The 12,156-nt window shown below is 44.7% G+C and overlaps 5 non-coding genes across 5 annotated transcripts; all 5 read left to right on the top strand.

Moving 5' to 3' along the window:
* The first annotated feature begins 1,434 nt into the window (after positions 1 to 1,434).
* trnan-guu lies at positions 1,435 to 1,508 on the top strand. The gene has a single exon. It is a non-coding gene; the product is annotated as a tRNA-Asn (tRNA).
* A 1,092-nt stretch (positions 1,509 to 2,600) lies between these two features.
* Positions 2,601 to 2,674, top strand: trnan-guu. The gene has a single exon. It is a non-coding gene; the product is annotated as a tRNA-Asn (tRNA).
* A 4,565-nt stretch (positions 2,675 to 7,239) lies between these two features.
* Positions 7,240 to 7,313, top strand: trnan-guu. Its single transcript has one exon. It is a non-coding gene; the product is annotated as a tRNA-Asn (tRNA).
* A 1,092-nt stretch (positions 7,314 to 8,405) lies between these two features.
* Positions 8,406 to 8,479, top strand: trnan-guu. The gene has a single exon. It is a non-coding gene; the product is annotated as a tRNA-Asn (tRNA).
* A 1,098-nt stretch (positions 8,480 to 9,577) lies between these two features.
* trnan-guu lies at positions 9,578 to 9,651 on the top strand. The gene has a single exon. It is a non-coding gene; the product is annotated as a tRNA-Asn (tRNA).
* Positions 9,652 to 12,156: the final 2,505 nt, after the last annotated feature.

The raw sequence follows: 12,156 nt of genomic DNA, 5'->3' as shown, positions 1-12,156 counted from the left end.
GCCCTCAACCGTAAGGCTCTCCAGAGGGTAGTGAGGTCTGCACAACGCATCACCGGGGGCAAACTACCTGCCCTCCAGGACACCTACACCACCCGATGTCACAGGAAGGCCATAAAGATCATCAAGGACATCAACCACCCGAGCCACTGCCTGTTCACCCCGCTATCATCCAGAAGGCGAGGTCAGTACAGGTGCATCAAAGCTGGGACCGAGAGACTGAAAAACAGCTTCTATCTCAAGGCCATCAGACTGTTAAACAGCCACCACTAACATTGAGTGGCTGTCGCCAACACACTGACACTGACTCAACTCCAGCCACTTTAATAATGGGAAATGATGTAAATATATCACTAGCCACTTTAAACAATGCTACCTTATATAATGTTACTTACCCTACATTATTCATCTCATATGCATACGTATATACTGTACTCTATATCATCGACTGTATCCTTGTGTAATACATGTATCACTAGCCACTTTAACTATGCCACTTTGTTTACATACTCATCTCATATGTATATACTGTACTCGATACCATCTACTGTATCTTGCCTATGCTGCCCTGTACCATCACTCATTCATATATCCTTATGTACATATTCTTTATCCCCTCACACTGTGTACAAGACAGTAGTTTTGGAATTGTTAGTTAGATTACTTGATGGTTATTACTGCATTGTCGGAACTAGAAGCACAAGCATTTCGCTACACTCGCATTAACATCTGCTAACCATGTGTATGTGACAAATAAAATGTGATTTGATTTGATTTGATTTGTTGAACATGAAAGATGACAAGTTATGATACCTACTGGTAAAATGGCTGTCAATGGTCTCTGATCTTCTGTTACTCAATAGCTTGATCATTCTGTGTTCTCCAAGGAACATATAATTTATTCTTATTAATCTGGCTGGTATGACAACGTAAATTATGTCAATCTGGCATGAAAAACCTTAGCATTTATATTTATCTTGCGAGAAGGACAATGTTGGTCCAGTGTGTTTGTGTGTATATATACGCCAATACACCATGAAAGTGACTAGCCACTTCATCATTCTTCCGGAGTCAGTCCCCTAATTATTTTTGAATGGGCTTGGCGATTATATATTACATTTGTGAAAATGCAGTTGTTTAAAATATAAATTTATCAGAATATATTTGTGATTGCAGCTGAATTTACTCCTGCCAGATGCCTTTTAATATAATGTTGCGCTGACGAACATTGCGCTACATTTTTGCCCTTATAAGGCCATTCAAAAAGCTAACAAACATTAGAAAACTACAGGTCTACTTCCTTGAAAATGTTGCTGCACTTTTGATGCACGTTAACACAACCATTGGAACAAAGTGTTGTTGTTTCGTAAACTCCATGTTCGGTTAGATGAGAGCACAAATGGCCAGAGATCAAGCGTCAGGGTCAAATAAACACAAGTCTCTGTGGCGCAATTGGTTAGTGCGTTAGACTGTTAATCTAAAGGTTGGTGGTTTGACCCCACCCAGGGACGACAGTTCTCAGTTTGTTGTGCTCCATGATGTGGATGTGACATCCTGTAATGAGATTCCTGTTATTTTGCCCTGGTCAATGCCAACACAAGCCTCTCTAGTGCAATCAGTTAGCGTGTTTGACTGTCAATCTAAAGGTTGGTGCATCATCACCACCCAGGGATGACATTTTTCAGATTGTGGAGATGCTGTGAACTGACCCTTCCTGACTTGGCATGAGCTTCCATGAGTCTTTGGCCTGCTGAGGGTCAGTATAACCACAAGTCCCTGTGGTGCAATTGGTTGGTGCGTTAGACTGTTAATTTAAAAGTTGGTGATTTGAGCCCACCCAGGGATGCTGTCTTTCTGTTTCTAGTGATGTGGAAGACCTTCCTGGCCTTACAGTAAGCTTGCTTTTGACCTGCTGTGCTTCCTGTTGTCACATGTGATTGGTGTGTTGTTGAACATGAAAGATGACAAGTTACGATACCTACTGGTAAAATGGCTGTCAATGGTCTCTGATCTTCTGTTACTCAATAGCTTGATCATTCTGTGTTCTCCAAGGAACAAATAATTTATTCTTATTAATCTGGCTGGTATGACAACGTAAATTATGTCAATCTGGCATGAAAAACCTTAGCATTTATATTTATCTTGCGAGAAGGACAATGTTGGTCCCGTGTGTTTGTGTGTATATGTACGCCAATACGCCATGAAAGTGACTAGCCACTTCATCATTCTTCCGGAGTCAGTCCCCTAATTATTTTTGAATGGGCTTGGCGATTATATATTACATTTGTGAAAATGCAGTTGTTTAAAATATATATTTATCAGAATATATTTGTGATTGCGGCTGCAATTACTCCTGCCAGATGCCTTTTAATATAATGTTGCGCTGACGAACATTGCGCTACATTTTTGCCCTTATAAGGCCATTCAAAAAGCTAACAAACATTAGAAAACTACAGGTCTACTTCCTTGAAAATGTTACTGCACTTTTGATGCACGTTAACACAACCATTGGAACAAAGTGTTGTTGTTTCGTAAACTCCATGTTCAGTTGGATGAGAGCACAAATGGCCAGAGATCAAGCGTCAGGGTCAAATACACCACAAGTCTCTGTGGCGCAATTGTTTAGCGCGTTAGACTGTTAATCTAAAGGTTGGTGGTTCGAGCCCACCCAGGGACGACAGTTCTCAGTTTGTTGCGCTCCATTATGTGGATGTGACATCCTGGACCTGTAATGAGATTCCTGTTATTTTGCCCTGCTGATGGTCAATGCCAACACAAGCCTCTCTAGTGCAATCAGTTAGCGTGTTTGACTGTCAATCTAAAGGTTGGTGCATCATCACCACCCAGGGATGACATTTTTCAGATTGTGGAGATGCTGTGAACTGACCCTTCCTGACTTGGCTTGAGCTTCCATGAGTCTTTGGCCTGCTGAGGGTCAGTATAACCACAAGTCTCTGTGGTGCAATTGGTTGGCGCGTTAGACTGTTAATTTAAAAGTTGGTGATTTGAGCCCACCCAGGGATGCTGTCTTTCTGTTTCTAGTGATGTGGAAGACCTTCCTGGCCTTACAGTAAGCTTGCTTTTGACCTGCTGTGTTTCCTGTTGTCACATGATTTCCGGCGCCGACAGAGATGGCCGCCTCGCTTCGCGTTCCTAGGAAACTATGCAGTTTTTTGTTTTTTTACGTGTTATTTCTGACATTAGTACCCCAGGTCATCTTAGGTTTCATTACATACAGTCGAGAAGAACTACTGAATATAAGATCAGCGTCAACTCACCATCAGTACGACCAAGAATATGTTTTTCGCGACGCAGATCCTGTGTTCTGCCTTACAAACAGGACAACGGAGTGGATCCCATGCAGCGACCGAAAAAAACGACTCCGAAAAAGAGGGAAACGAGGCGGTCTTCTGGTCAGACTCCGGAGACGGGCACACCGTGCACCATTCCCTAGCATTCTTCTTGCCAATGTCCAGTCTCTTGACAACAAGGTTGATGAAATCCGAGCAAGGGTAGCATTCCAGAGGGACATCAGAGACTGTAACGTTCTTTGCTTCACGGAAACGTGGCTTACTGGAGAGACGCTATCCGAAGCGGTGCAGCCAACGGGTTTCTCCACGCATCGCGCAGACAGAAACAAACATCTTTCTGGTAAGAAGAGGGGCGGGGGCGTATGCCTTATGACTAACGTGACATGGTGTGATGAAATAAACATACAGGAACTCAAATCCTTCTGTTCACCTGATTTAGAATTCCTCACAATCAAATGTAGACCGCATTATCTACCAAGAGAATTCTCTTCGATTATAATCACAGCCGTATATATCCCCCCCCAAGCAGACACATCGTTGGCTCTGAATGAACTTTATTTGACTCTTTGCAAACTGGAAACCATTTATCCGGAGGCTGCATTCATTGTAGCTGGGGATTTTAACAAGGCTAATCTGAAAACAAGACTCCCTACATTTTATCAGCATATCGATTGCGCAACCAGGGGTGGAAAGACCTTGGATCATTGTTACTCTAACTTCCGCGACACATATAAGGCCCTGCCCCGCCCCCCTTTCGGAAAAGCTGACCACAACTCCATTTTGTTGATCCCTGCCTACAGACAGAAACTAAAACAAGAGGCTCCCACGCTGAGGTCTGTCCAACGCTGGTCCGACCAAGCTGACTCCACACTCCAAGACTGCTTCCATCACGTGGACTGGGACATGTTTCGTATTGCGTCAGAAAACAACATTGACGAATACGCTGATTCGGTGTGCGAGTTCATTAGAACGTGCGTTGAAGATGTCGTTCCCATAGCAACGATTAAAACATTCCATAACCAGAAACCGTGGATTGATGGCAGCATTCGCGTGAAACTGAAAGCGCGAACCACTGCTTTTAATCAGGGCAAGGTGTCTGGTAACATGACCGAATACAAACAGTGCAGCTATTCCCTCCGCAAGGCTATCAAACAAGCTAAGCGTCAGTACAGAGACAAAGTAGAATCTCAATTCAACGGCTCAGACACAAGAGGCATGTGGCAGGGTCTACAGTCAATCACGGACTACAGGAAGAAATCCAGCCCAGTCACGGACCAGGATGTCCTGCTCCCAGGCAGACTAAATAACTTTTTTGCCCGCTTTGAGGACAATACAGTGCCACTGACACGGCCTGCAACGAAAACTTGCGGTCTCTCCTTCACTGCAGCCGAGGTGAGTAAGACATTTAAACGTGTTAACCCTCGCAAGGCTGCAGGCCCAGACGGCATCCCCAGCCGCACCCTCAGAGCATGCGCAGACCAGCTGGCCGGTGTGTTTACGGACATATTCAATCAATCCCTATACCAGTCTGCTGTTCCCACATGCTTCAAGAGGGCCACCATTGTTCCTGTTCCCAAGAAAGCTAAGGTAACTGAGCTAAACGACTACCGCCCCGTAGCACTCACTTCCGTCATCATGAAGTGCTTTGAGAGACTAGTCAAGGACCATATCACCTCCACCCTACCTGACACCCTAGACCCACTCCAATTTGCTTACCGCCCAAATAGGTCCACAGACGATGCAATCTCAACCACACTGCACACTGCCCTAACCCATCTGGACAAGAGGAATACCTATGTGAGAATGCTGTTCATTGACTACAGCTCGGCATTCAACACCATAGTACCCTCCAAGCTCGTCATCAAGCTCGAGACCCTGGGTCTCGACCCCGCCCTGTGCAACTGGGTACTGGACTTCCTGACGGGCCGCCCCCAGGTGGTGAGGGTAGGCAACAACATCTCCTCCCCGCTGATCCTCAACACTGGGGCCCCACAAGGGTGCGTTCTGAGCCCTCTCCTGTACTCCCTGTTCACCCACGACTGCGTGGCCACGCACGCCTCCAACTCAATCATCAAGTTTGCGGACGACACAACAGTGGTAGGCTTGATTACCAACAATGACGAGACGGCCTACAGGGAGGAGGTGAGGGCCCTCGGAGTGTGGTGTCAGGAAAATAACCTCACACTCAACGTCAACAAAACTAAGGAGATGATTGTGGACTTCAGGAAACAGCAGAGGGAACACCCCCCTATCCACATCGATGGAACAGTAGTGGAGAGGGTAGCAAGTTTTAAGTTCCTCGGCATACACATCACAGACAAACTGAATTGGTCCACTCACACAGACAGCATTGTGAAGAAGGCGCAGCAGCGCCTCTTCAACCTTAGGAGGCTGAAGAAATTTGGCTTGTCACCAAAAGCACTCACAAACTTCTACAGATGCACAATCGAGAGCATCCTGGCGGGCTGTATCACCGCCTGGTACGGCAACTGCTCCGCCCTCAACCGTAAGGCTCTCCAGAGGGTAGTGAGGTCTGCACAACGCATCACCGGGGGCAAACTACCTGCCCTCCAGGACACCTACACCACCCGATGTCACAGGAAGGCCATAAAGATCATCAAGGACATCAACCACCCGAGCCACTGCCTGTTCACCCCGCTATCATCCAGAAGGCGAGGTCAGTACAGGTGCATCAAAGCTGGGACCGAGAGACTGAAAAACAGCTTCTATCTCAAGGCCATCAGACTGTTAAACAGCCACCACTAACATTGAGTGGCTGTCGCCAAAACACTGACACTGACTCAACTCCAGCCACTTTAATAATGGGAAATGATGTAAATATATCACTAGCCACTTTAAACAATGCTACCTTATATAATGTTACTTACCCTACATTATTCATCTCATATGCATACGTATATACTGTACTCTATATCATCGACTGTATCCTTGTGTAATACATGTATCACTAGCCACTTTAACTATGCCACTTTGTTTACATACTCATCTCATATGTATATACTGTACTCGATACCATCTACTGTATCTTGCCTATGCTGCCCTGTACCATCACTCATTCATATATCCTTATGTACATATTCTTTATCCCCTCACACTGTGTACAAGACAGTAGTTTTGGAATTGTTAGTTAGATTACTTGATGGTTATTACTGCATTGTCGGAACTAGAAGCACAAGCATTTCGCTACACTCGCATTAACATCTGCTAACCATGTGTATGTGACAAATAAAATGTGATTTGATTTGATTTGATTTGTTGAACATGAAAGATGACAAGTTATGATACCTACTGGTAAAATGGCTGTCAATGGTCTCTGATCTTCTGTTACTCAATAGCTTGATCATTCTGTGTTCTCCAAGGAACATATAATTTATTCTTATTAATCTGGCTGGTATGACAACGTAAATTATGTCAATCTGGCATGAAAAACCTTAGCATTTATATTTATCTTGCGAGAAGGACAATGTTGGTCCAGTGTGTTTGTGTGTATATGTACGCCAATACACCATGAAAGTGACTAGCCACTTCATCATTCTTCCGGAGTCAGTCCCCTAATTATTTTTGAATGGGCTTGGCGATTATATATTACATTTGTGAAAATGCAGTTGTTTAAAATATAAATTTATCAGAATATATTTGTGATTGCAGCTGAATTTACTCCTGCCAGATGCCTTTTAATATAATGTTGCGCTGACGAACATTGCGCTACATTTTTGCCCTTATAAGGCCATTCAAAAAGCTAACAAACATTAGAAAACTACAGGTCTACTTCCTTGAAAATGTTGCTGCACTTTTGATGCACGTTAACACAACCATTGGAACAAAGTGTTGTTGTTTCGTAAACTCCATGTTCGGTTAGATGAGAGCACAAATGGCCAGAGATCAAGCGTCAGGGTCAAATACACCACAAGTCTCTGTGGCGCAATTGGTTAGTGCGTTAGACTGTTAATCTAAAGGTTGGTGGTTTGACCCCACCCAGGGACGACAGTTCTCAGTTTGTTGTGCTCCATGATGTGGATGTGACATCCTGTAATGAGATTCCTGTTATTTTGCCCTGGTCAATGCCAACACAAGCCTCTCTAGTGCAATCAGTTAGCGTGTTTGACTGTCAATCTAAAGGTTGGTGCATCATCACCACCCAGGGATGACATTTTTCAGATTGTGGAGATGCTGTGAACTGACCCTTCCTGACTTGGCATGAGCTTCCATGAGTCTTTGGCCTGCTGAGGGTCAGTATAACCACAAGTCCCTGTGGTGCAATTGGTTGGTGCGTTAGACTGTTAATTTAAAAGTTGGTGATTTGAGCCCACCCAGGGATGCTGTCTTTCTGTTTCTAGTGATGTGGAAGACCTTCCTGGCCTTACAGTAAGCTTGCTTTTGACCTGCTGTGTTTCCTGTTGTCACATGTGATTGGTGTGTTGTTGAACATGAAAGATGACAAGTTACGATACCTACTGGTAAAATGGCTGTCAATGGTCTCTGATCTTCTGTTACTCAATAGCTTGATCATTCTGTGTTCTCCAAGGAACATATAATTTATTCTTATTAATCTGGCTGGTATGACAACGTAAATTATGTCAATCTGGCATGAAAAACCTTAGCATTTATATTTATCTTGCGAGAAGGACAATGTTGGTCCCGTGTGTTTGTGTGTATATGTACGCCAATACGCCATGAAAGTGACTAGCCACTTCATCATTCTTCCGGAGTCAGTCCCCTAATTATTTTTGAATGGGCTTGGCGATTATATATTACATTTGTGAAAATGCAGTTGTTTAAAATATATATTTATCAGAATATATTTGTGATTGCGGCTGCAATTACTCCTGCCAGATGCCTTTTAATATAATGTTGCGCTGACGAACATTGCGCTACATTTTTGCCCTTATAAGGCCATTCAAAAAGCTAACAAACATTAGAAAACTACAGGTCTACTTCCTTGAAAATGTTGCTGCACTTTTGATGCACGTTAACACAACCATTGGAACAAAGTGTTGTTGTTTCGTAAACTCCATGTTCAGTTGGATGAGAGCACAAATGGCCATCGATCAAGCGTCAGGGTCATATACACCACAAGTCTCTGTGGCGCAATTGGTTAGCGCGTTAGACTGTTAATCTAAAGGTTGGTGGTTCGAGCCCACCCAGGGACGACAGTTGTCAGTTTGTTGTGCTCCATGATGTGGATGTGACATCCTGGACCTGTAATGAGATTCCTGTTATTTTGCCCCGGTCAATGCCAACACAAGCCTCTCTAGTGCAATCAGTTAGCGTGTTTGACTGTCAATCTAAAGGTTGGTGCATCATCACCACCCAGGGATGACATTTTTCAGATTGTGGAGATGCTGTGAACTGACCCTTCCTGACTTGGCATGAGCTTCCATGAGTCTTTGGCCTGCTGAGGGTCAGTATAACCACAAGTCCCTGTGGTGCAATTGGTTGGTGCGTTAGACTGTTAATTTAAAAGTTGGTGATTTGAGCCCACCCAGGGATGCTGTCTTTCTGTTTCTAGTGATGTGGAAGACCTTCCTGGCCTTACAGTAAGCTTGCTTTTGACCTGCTGTGTTTCCTGTTGTCACATGTGATTGGTGTGTTGTTGAACATGAAAGATGACAAGTTACGATACCTACTGGTAAAATGGCTGTCAATGGTCTCTGATCTTCTGTTACTCAATAGCTTGATCATTCTGTGTTCTCCAAGGAACAAATAATTTATTCTTATTAATCTGGCTGGTATGACAACGTAAATTATGTCAATCTGGCATGAAAAACCTTAGCATTTATATTTATCTTGCGAGAAGGACAATGTTGGTCCCGTGTGTTTGTGTGTATATGTACGCCAATACGCCATGAAAGTGACTAGCCACTTCATCATTCTTCCGGAGTCAGTCCCCTAATTATTTTTGAATGGGCTTGGCGATTATATATTACATTTGTGAAAATGCAGTTGTTTAAAATATATATTTATCAGAATATATTTGTGATTGCGGCTGCAATTACTCCTGCCAGATGCCTTTTAATATAATGTTGCGCTGACGAACATTGCGCTACATTTTTGCCCTTATAAGGCCATTCAAAAAGCTAACAAACATTAGAAAACTACAGGTCTACTTCCTTGAAAATGTTACTGCACTTTTGATGCACGTTAACACAACCATTGGAACAAAGTGTTGTTGTTTCGTAAACTCCATGTTCAGTTGGATGAGAGCACAAATGGCCAGAGATCAAGCGTCAGGGTCAAATACACCACAAGTCTCTGTGGCGCAATTGTTTAGCGCGTTAGACTGTTAATCTAAAGGTTGGTGGTTCGAGCCCACCCAGGGACGACAGTTCTCAGTTTGTTGCGCTCCATTATGTGGATGTGACATCCTGGACCTGTAATGAGATTCCTGTTATTTTGCCCTGCTGATGGTCAATGCCAACACAAGCCTCTCTAGTGCAATCAGTTAGCGTGTTTGACTGTCAATCTAAAGGTTGGTGCATCATCACCACCCAGGGATGACATTTTTCAGATTGTGGAGATGCTGTGAACTGACCCTTCCTGACTTGGCTTGAGCTTCCATGAGTCTTTGGCCTGCTGAGGGTCAGTATAACCACAAGTCTCTGTGGTGCAATTGGTTGGCGCGTTAGACTGTTAATTTAAAAGTTGGTGATTTGAGCCCACCCAGGGATGCTGTCTTTCTGTTTCTAGTGATGTGGAAGACCTTCCTGGCCTTACAGTAAGCTTGCTTTTGACCTGCTGTGTTTCCTGTTGTCACATGATTTCCGGCGCCGACAGAGATGGCCGCCTCGCTTCGCGTTCCTAGGAAACTATGCAGTTTTTTGTTTTTTTACGTGTTATTTCTGACATTAGTACCCCAGGTCATCTTAGGTTTCATTACATACAGTCGAGAAGAACTACTGAATATAAGATCAGCGTCAACTCACCATCAGTACGACCAAGAATATGTTTTTCGCGACGCAGATCCTGTGTTCTGCCTTACAAACAGGACAACGGAGTGGATCCCATGCAGCGACCGAAAAAAACGACTCCGAAAAAGAGGGAAACGAGGCGGTCTTCTGGTCAGACTCCGGAGACGGGCACACCGTGCACCATTCCCTAGCATTCTTCTTGCCAATGTCCAGTCTCTTGACAACAAGGTTGATGAAATCCGAGCAAGGGTAGCATTCCAGAGGGACATCAGAGACTGTAACGTTCTTTGCTTCACGGAAACGTGGCTTACTGGAGAGACGCTATCCGAAGCGGTGCAGCCAACGGGTTTCTCCACGCATCGCGCAGACAGAAACAAACATCTTTCTGGTAAGAAGAGGGGCGGGGGCGTATGCCTTATGACTAACGTGACATGGTGTGATGAAATAAACATACAGGAACTCAAATCCTTCTGTTCACCTGATTTAGAATTCCTCACAATCAAATGTAGACCGCATTATCTACCAAGAGAATTCTCTTCGATTATAATCACAGCCGTATATATCCCCCCCCAAGCAGACACATCGTTGGCTCTGAATGAACTTTATTTGACTCTTTGCAAACTGGAAACCATTTATCCGGAGGCTGCATTCATTGTAGCTGGGGATTTTAACAAGGCTAATCTGAAAACAAGACTCCCTACATTTTATCAGCATATCGATTGCGCAACCAGGGGTGGAAAGACCTTGGATCATTGTTACTCTAACTTCCGCGACACATATAAGGCCCTGCCCCGCCCCCCTTTCGGAAAAGCTGACCACAACTCCATTTTGTTGATCCCTGCCTACAGACAGAAACTAAAACAAGAGGCTCCCACGCTGAGGTCTGTCCAACGCTGGTCCGACCAAGCTGACTCCACACTCCAAGACTGCTTCCATCACGTGGACTGGGACATGTTTCGTATTGCGTCAGAAAACAACATTGACGAATACGCTGATTCGGTGTGCGAGTTCATTAGAACGTGCGTTGAAGATGTCGTTCCCATAGCAACGATTAAAACATTCCATAACCAGAAACCGTGGATTGATGGCAGCATTCGCGTGAAACTGAAAGCGCGAACCACTGCTTTTAATCAGGGCAAGGTGTCTGGTAACATGACCGAATACAAACAGTGCAGCTATTCCCTCCGCAAGGCTATCAAACAAGCTAAGCGTCAGTACAGAGACAAAGTAGAATCTCAATTCAACGGCTCAGACACAAGAGGCATGTGGCAGGGTCTACAGTCAATCACGGACTACAGGAAGAAATCCAGCCCAGTCACGGACCAGGATGTCCTGCTCCCAGGCAGACTAAATAACTTTTTTGCCCGCTTTGAGGACAATACAGTGCCACTGACACGGCCTGCAACGAAAACTTGCGGTCTCTCCTTCACTGCAGCCGAGGTGAGTAAGACATTTAAACGTGTTAACCCTCGCAAGGCTGCAGGCCCAGACGGCATCCCCAGCCGCACCCTCAGAGCATGCGCAGACCAGCTGGCCGGTGTGTTTACGGACATATTCAATCAATCCCTATACCAGTCTGCTGTTCCCACATGCTTCAAGAGGGCCACCATTGTTCCTGTTCCCAAGAAAGCTAAGGTAACTGAGCTAAACGACTACCGCCCCGTAGCACTCACTTCCGTCATCATGAAGTGCTTTGAGAGACTAGTCAAGGACCATATCACCTCCACCCTACCTGACACCCTAGACCCACTCCAATTTGCTTACCGCCCAAATAGGTCCACAGACGATGCAATCTCAACCACACTGCACACTGCCCTAACCCATCTGGACAAGAGGAATACCTATGTGAGAATGCTGTTCATTGACTACAGCTCGGCATTCAACACCATAGTACCCTCCAAGCTCGTCATCAAGCTCGA

This window comes from Oncorhynchus mykiss, chromosome 21, assembly GCF_013265735.2.
Source record: "Oncorhynchus mykiss isolate Arlee chromosome 21, USDA_OmykA_1.1, whole genome shotgun sequence".
In the NCBI taxonomy this organism is placed as follows: domain Eukaryota; kingdom Metazoa; phylum Chordata; class Actinopteri; order Salmoniformes; family Salmonidae; genus Oncorhynchus; species Oncorhynchus mykiss.
This window is presented reverse-complemented; position numbering and strand designations above follow the sequence as displayed.